Below are 7,615 nucleotides of genomic sequence, written 5' to 3' on the forward strand. Positions count from 1 at the left end.
CTGCTAGAAACACATTTCAACTGCTCAACTCTTTTAATAGATACGCCTTAAAAATTCATACCATTTAAAAAAAATATCTCATATCAACAAATATCTTTTCTGTGGGCTCTTTAACAATGCAATCTCAGGGTGACACAAGAGGGCTTTCAAGAGGCAACACAAGATGGTGTTTTAAACCATAAAAACCCTTCTAGATAATTCCCAAGCATTGATTTTGGAAAACTGCTCTTTCAATACTGAAGAAGCTAATGTCCTTTAACATGTCTTCCTCTTCATATGAATTTTTACTCATTTTGTTTGTATTGCGGAGAGTTTTTGAACAATGCTTTACTCTATCAAAACATTTTCAATCAGCTAACCTTAATTTTTGGACTGTTCAAGCTTCAGTTTAAGCTACAATTGAAACTATCAATACATTTCACATGGATGTATATTTCAACCAAGCGTGAATCTTTTCAAAAAAATTCTTGCTCGAGAGAATTTTAAAAAGGTGCAAAGAATATTCAAATGAATTTAGAAGAGGTGACCAAAATACACATGATGATGTAAAGTCAAACCTTGATTTAACATATTGTATAAAATAATAGATTCAGTTTCTACTGAAATTAACACAAGATTTGATGATAAATATTTTCCTGTATTGTTAGCTCTTTATTATCTGGATTGGATGCTGAAAACGAAAATAAATTGATTCAATTATAAGTAAAATTTATAGCATGAGGCATGAAAAATTGTTTAGAGACTAGCCTAGAATATAAAATTCAATAATGAATAATGAAGATTATCACATTTTTTAAAGTTACCTGGGTGATTTTGAAGAGCAAGATGTGAAAGGTGTGTTTTCATAGGTAACTTTGTTACTTTTCAATTATTTTTCAACTATTTCACTCAGTTCAGCTAATAGAGAAAATCGTTTTCGTGTTTCAGGAGGTTAGAGAATTGTTTTCGAAGCACAATGGGGGAAAAAAAAAAAAACTTAGCTGAAGAAAGAGCATGACATTGGGCATTGCTGGATTAGTAATAAGATTTCCTCTTCTTCCGTATTTTAAAAATCAAGCATCAAAACTTTATCAAAAGGTGAAAACTAGTATCAAAGCACTTGGTGTGATAACATATTCTAAAACGAACTACAAATTTTGTCATGAAAATTTAAATTGTTTTAGAACACTTATTTTTATTAACTCTAAACTCATACTATGATTACTTACTTGCTGTTAGCCAATATGTGTTTTGGTTCCATACTGTGGTAATTCATATTTAAGAAACTCGACCCCCCAAATGAAATGCTGAAATGCCGCCCCTGATTTAGGGCATGGAAATAAGTGTACAAGTTATTATTTGCAAGGTTCAGTCATTAGTCAGGCAGACAAAGTTACTGATCTGGGGGTTTTAATAAGTCAGGGTTTAAAGTTTAGTTAACAGTGCAGCATTGCTAGTAACAAGGCCAATAAGATGCTTGGGTTTATCAATAGATCTATTTCAAACAAATGTAAAGAAGTTCTTCTGCCCTTATATAGAAGTTTGGTAACACCTCATTTGGAGTATGCTGTTCAGTTTTGGTCTCCTTATCTTAAGAAAGACATTAACATATTGGAAAAGGGCTCAATGGCGGACTACAAGGTAATAAATGGACTTTCTCACTTAGACTATGATTCCAGGCTTAGAAGGCCAAAAATGTACAGTCTTGAGCAAAGAAGAGACTGAGGGGACATGATTCAATTGATTAAATTTATTAAAATGAAAGATGTTACGCGGCTGAAGTTTAGCACTGAAAACAGGACAAGGGGTCATTGTTTTAAGCTATTTAAATCTCAGGCTAACATGGATGTTAGGAAAAATTATTATTTTAGCAGGGTAGTGGAACCTTGGAACAGTTTACCAGAAGAGGTGGTAATGAGCAAGGGAGTAGATAGTTTTAAGAGGGCCATTGATCTTCACTGGGGATTGTAAATTGATTAGGACCAGTCTAGCTGGGCCCAGAGCCTGTTGCTGGTCGTCAGTTTTGTACTTGTATTTGTCTTGTGAACGGTCAAGTATGGGGCTTTTTTGGTATCCCAATTTGTACCATCAATTTTTTTTTCCCATCCATCTTTCCCCTAAAAAATAAACCTTCTTCAAACACGATGACAATTCGTCATCATATTCAATTACACTCACATTTTAATTTTTTTATTGGACTTTTAAGAATCATTTAGAAAAATCCACTTTCCATTAAATTACAAACTGATTCAGTGTATCTGGTACATACTTTCCTTTAAGTAAAAATTTTCAATATTAATTTACCAAATAGAAGAACAACAATACCTTTACACAGTAACTATCATTTGATAATAAAATAAAGAAAGAAAGGAAGAAAAATATTTGTTAGCCAGAATCTTGAAGAGAATGAGGGTCTTTAAGGGGAAAGAGGGTGTGGATACAGGCCAGCTGCTTAATATCATCTAGCGTGTATAGTTCTGTGTTCGTCCGTGTCTGTGTAGTCTAGTGAATGAAACGATGTGAAAGGCAATGGAGTTGTGTTTTTTGTGCTCTTGTATGAATATGGTATCAACGACTTTAGGAACTTATGCAGATTCAATTTTCGTGAACAATATTTTTTAACCATTAATTATTCAGCAATTAAATCATTAAATTACTTAGTCCCCAAATAGAAAGTAATTATCAACAGTACAAAATAAATGAAAATTGTTTGGTACTAAACGTTAACTTACTTACAAATCATTGGGCATTGCATAAAATATGAAGTTATTTATAAAAGTAAAATTTATTTTATTTGGCAAAGATAGAATTACAGAAACACAAGGCTATCTTTAGAAGTTTACTTAAGAAATTTTAAAAATAAGTTGAAAAAAAACCAGGGTTGGCCGGATTGGACCCAATTGGGTTGGACCCAATGGTTTTTTTTGAAAAAACCCATTTAAAAAAATCCATTATTTAGCCCACTTTTGGGTTTTTTAAATTTTCTGAGAAGTTTTTCAAAAAATTGATTAATTTATATACTTTCACAATTTAAACTTATTTTTTATTTGTTCTTTACCACAGACAATGGAATAAAAAATGAATTTTGAACTTTAATAGTATTTTTTAACTCTTGACAGCATTAAAAAAAAATACTTCAAAGATTTTGAATAAATATATTAAACTTTTTTCTTTAACTGGTTAATAACTCAAATTATCTTGACTTAGTCCTGTCCCGTCTGATTTTCTCAATATTTGTAGATTGTACAGAGGACCAACATGTCACAAATCTCGAATAAACAAGGTATATTTTTTAGAAATCAACAGGTTTCTCAAACGGTCAGACAGAAAACAGAATAGGATGTACAGTATTTTCATTATCTTACGAAAAAGTTTGATAGTTCTTACTCTGTACACAGAAATAGAAAAACAGGCAACATAAAGTTCAGAGAAATGTCTTGATTAAGCTGGAATTAAGTAAAAAGGGATTTAAACTACTTGAGGTTCTACAGTCGTTTTGCATAACAAAATGAAATACAATAAAGTAAAATGCAAAAAAAAAAAAAAAAATCGTAGTAATTAAAAACAAACAATAGATTTTATCACTCGAGAAGTACCTTTGCCTTAACTGTTGGTAATCATGGAAACTAAAAAATCTGGAACTTCACCATTCTTGGGTTTTGTTGTCTTTTATACTTTTCTTCAGAAAACGCTGAATTTTAACTAGTTTTCCAGCTTTTTTTACCCCAAGACAATTTTTGCGCTTTGTCCATGTACTTACGCTACAATATGTTACAAGTACCCTACATTTTCCCTAAAAAAAGACAAAAAAAAAAACACATTTATTTTAAAAAACCCAGTTTTAGTTGGGTTTTTTTGGATTTTATTTAAAAAAACCCAAAAAACCCTGGGTCCATGGGCTTTTTTAAAAAACCCCGGGTTTTTGCCAACCCTGAAAAAAACTGTAAAACATCCCATTTCTTAATTTGATCACTATTTTATTTCAAATATTTATTATCTTTACCCCCCCCCCTCTTCCTAACATGATCAAAGATCATTCGCTCCCCCCCCTAGTGCGTTTTTGGAACTCTGTACTTGGAAGATTTCGGGGGGAGTGCCCCATCTTTTTATCCGAATACAGATTGTTACAATTTTCTAGACCTTTTAATCAAAACCATTCTTTCTAGCTATTTCTAATTACCTTTACGACATTCTAGAGTACTTGAAGCATATTTTTGAAAATTTGGCCAAACATCAGAACACACATATAGATTAAAGAAAGGAAACACATGTTGATAATGAAATTTTTACTTACTAAATTGGGAAGATTCTATTACAAATGAGCTTAAACCCAGACAAGTGGAGAATCTAATAATACTGATGGAGAAAGGCATCAGCTGTGAAATCAAAGGCAAGCAGATATTTAGACATATAGAGCACACATTGAATTTTACATAATACAAATAAAATTTTTGTGCTTACTTATTTATGAAGGTTCCATTGCAAATGAACTTGAATCCAGGTAAGTGGAAGGGCAATGATGGAGAAAAGATTCAACTGAAGGCAAAGACATACAAAGACATTGAGATTTATACAAAGAACACATTAAATTTTACATACTAATGATCAAATTTGTGCACACACAAACATTTAGATTTATATATTGAACACATTAAATTGTACATAGTACTAATAAAATTTTTGTACTTACTTATTTACGAAGGATCCATTGGAAATGAACTTCAATCCACAAGTTGAATATCAATGATTGAGAAAAGCTCCAACTGAAGACATAGACATTTAGATTGTAGAGAACACATTACATAATACCAGGGTTTAGGCTGAGTTCAAACGTTCTTTGGAAAAAAAAGCTTAAATTGGGGAAAAAAAACTTTCACAAAATGCTAAAATGTCGAAGGTTAATGAATACGATTACACATCTTTTTCACTGACTCTATATGTTTCATCCCCTGTTGAAAACGAAATTAAAAATTCAGTCATAACATCTTTTTAAAAAAAATAAAGAAAGAAAGAAAAAAAAATGCAGTAGCCAAGATTTCTTTACAACTTGAAATAAAAATTTTAGAATCATACTTAGCATTGAGAGAACACAAATTTGATTTTTAAAACCCCAATAATGCCATTACTGGAGGGAAACATAATGTCTGTTAAGACAAAGTATTGCTGTACTTAATGATAGTTGAAACATGTCAGCTAAGGTTAATAAAAAGATCCAATTCAATATCGCCATGCTTGCTTGCACTCTTGGATTGTGAATAATTTCTTTCCTTTTCGAGCATAAAAACGAAAATACCTTGCTTCATTTTCGTAATTCACATAGTGTTTTCGCATTTTGAGAGAAATGTGATTGCAGCAGAAACCCAACATAATACTAATTAAAATTTGGTGTAGCGCTTTACCTTACCCAAGTCAGGCATGTTAGACTCAGCCTTTCACAAGGGCGCCCATATGCAAAATTGTAAGGGGGGGGGGGGCTCAGATATTTTCCCCATGGAAACTGAGTTTAGTGCAGATTAGAGTAATTAATATTTGATGTTTTTAATAACTTAATCATTAATGGCTGGAGAAGAAATTTTTTACAATTTTGCAAAGAAAAAAGTACTAAAAGCAAGGAAATTCCTAAAGGGGGGGGGGGGGCTTGAGTCCCACTTGCCCGCCTATATAGGTACCCTTGGCTTTTCATCCCTTCAGTGGGTTGATCAAATGAGTACCAAGCATGCTTGGGAACTAACACACAGGAATTCCGAGTTCAGCTGACCACACATCTGCCTTTAAACCCAGAGTCCTCGATCATGAAAACTGCGATGGGCATAGTGATCCTTGGCTTCAATGGGCTGTTGTATCATTGAGTTAAGTTAAAACTTGTGTTCAAACTTATTCATGAAGGTTTCATTGGAAATGAATTGGTATCCTGTTACATGGAAAGAGATAGAAATGGAACCAAACACCAACTGAAAGCAAGAACTAACAAACATTTAGGTCTAAACAAAAAAAAACATTAAATCTTACAAAGAATTTAAATAAACTTTTTGTATTTATTTACTAATGAAAATTCCATCAGAAATATAAGGGTTGCCCAAATGAAAAGTGGACATATGCCATAACGTAAGAATGAATGATTCGATTACAGCACCACACTGCACAAATACATAGAAGGTGGTATGAGGTATACATCTCAGATGACGTTCAGCAGAGAAACCAGTTTGCAGTACAGGAAATTGTACAAAAGGAAAGTCGTGGAATCCATGGATGCGTCCAGATTGGAACAACGCGCGGTAGTACAGTTTCTGGTTGCGGAAGGTGAGCAAAATGCAGACATCTATCGGCGAATGGTAACAAGTGGTGTAAAAGTTTTCGAGAAGAGCAAAAAAAAAAAAAAAGACAACGGATCTGCCGAGACTGGGCTAAGCAAACATCCCGATCACCGATGATTCCATTGCCTTTGTTAATGAAATGATCCAAGCTAATTGAAGGATTAATACCCGTGAAATCAGTGACTAACTCAACCTTAGTAAAGGAACGGTTCACACTATCATCCACAAACCGGCCCTCACATCTCCCAGGAAACCCAGACAATCCTAAACAAATTCTGTTGGGAAAATTTGGAGCCCCCAAACCCCCTTGTATAGCCCGGATCTTGTCACCCTGTGACTTCCACATATTTGGGTCACTTAAAAGAGTATTACAGGGGAAACACTTTCATTTGGACTATGAAGTGAAAGAAGCCGTGCAGAACTTCCTCAGGAATCAGCCCCCAATCTTTCTACAGAAAAGGCATCGATCTGCTGCCGCAAAGCTCGGACCTGTGTTTCAACGCCCATGTTGATTTCTTTAGATTTACATTAAAGTATTATTTTTATTTAACTTGTCCACTTTTCATCCGGGCAACCTTTAACATTATGAACATTGTGGCGATTCAAAGTGATATGCAAATGAGCAAACTGAATGAAAGTGAACTGAGAAGAGATTCTTTGTTGGAGGTCAAGGAGAAAAGAAAATTGAGCAAGTCACTATCTCACCATCTTGACTAAGAATGTGTTGGAACGATTTAACCAGTCTTCATTCATACTTTAACCTTCTTTATTTCATTAAAGCTTTATCTTTTTATTGTTCTTGAAAATAAATGTTTAAAAATGTGGATTGTTTCATGTGCTAAGTTACGGAACTTGCAAGAACTCTATAACTGTCACGCTGCAATGAAATATGATAAATAAAAATAATGTCTCATAGAAATGTTTTATTTATTTTTTTAAATAATAAATTATTAACAGTAGTCATACATAAACCTGCCATGGAAAAGCAATAATTGTGATGAAAAGGGATTCATTGTGCTTGTTTGATAAAAATTCCCAAATTGAAAGTGTTATAACATTCTTAAATAACTCTTACTCTCCCCACAAAAACAAAGGTTTCCTAATATAGCGTTTTCTTAAAACGCTTAAAGCTACAGTTTAAAATTACAATATTGCATGATACATAGCACATTTCATTGGCTTCTTATGAAATATTTCTTATTTAAATTAATTCCTTAGAAACTGATAGTCAAATTGTTGAAAGTTCACACACAGGTGGACCCCCCCCCCCCCAATGACAGAAAAATTCACTTAAAAATTTTTTAAAAAAAGATTCTTTATTA

Source organism: Uloborus diversus, chromosome 2 (assembly GCF_026930045.1).
Source record: "Uloborus diversus isolate 005 chromosome 2, Udiv.v.3.1, whole genome shotgun sequence".
NCBI lineage: Eukaryota > Metazoa > Arthropoda > Arachnida > Araneae > Uloboridae > Uloborus > Uloborus diversus.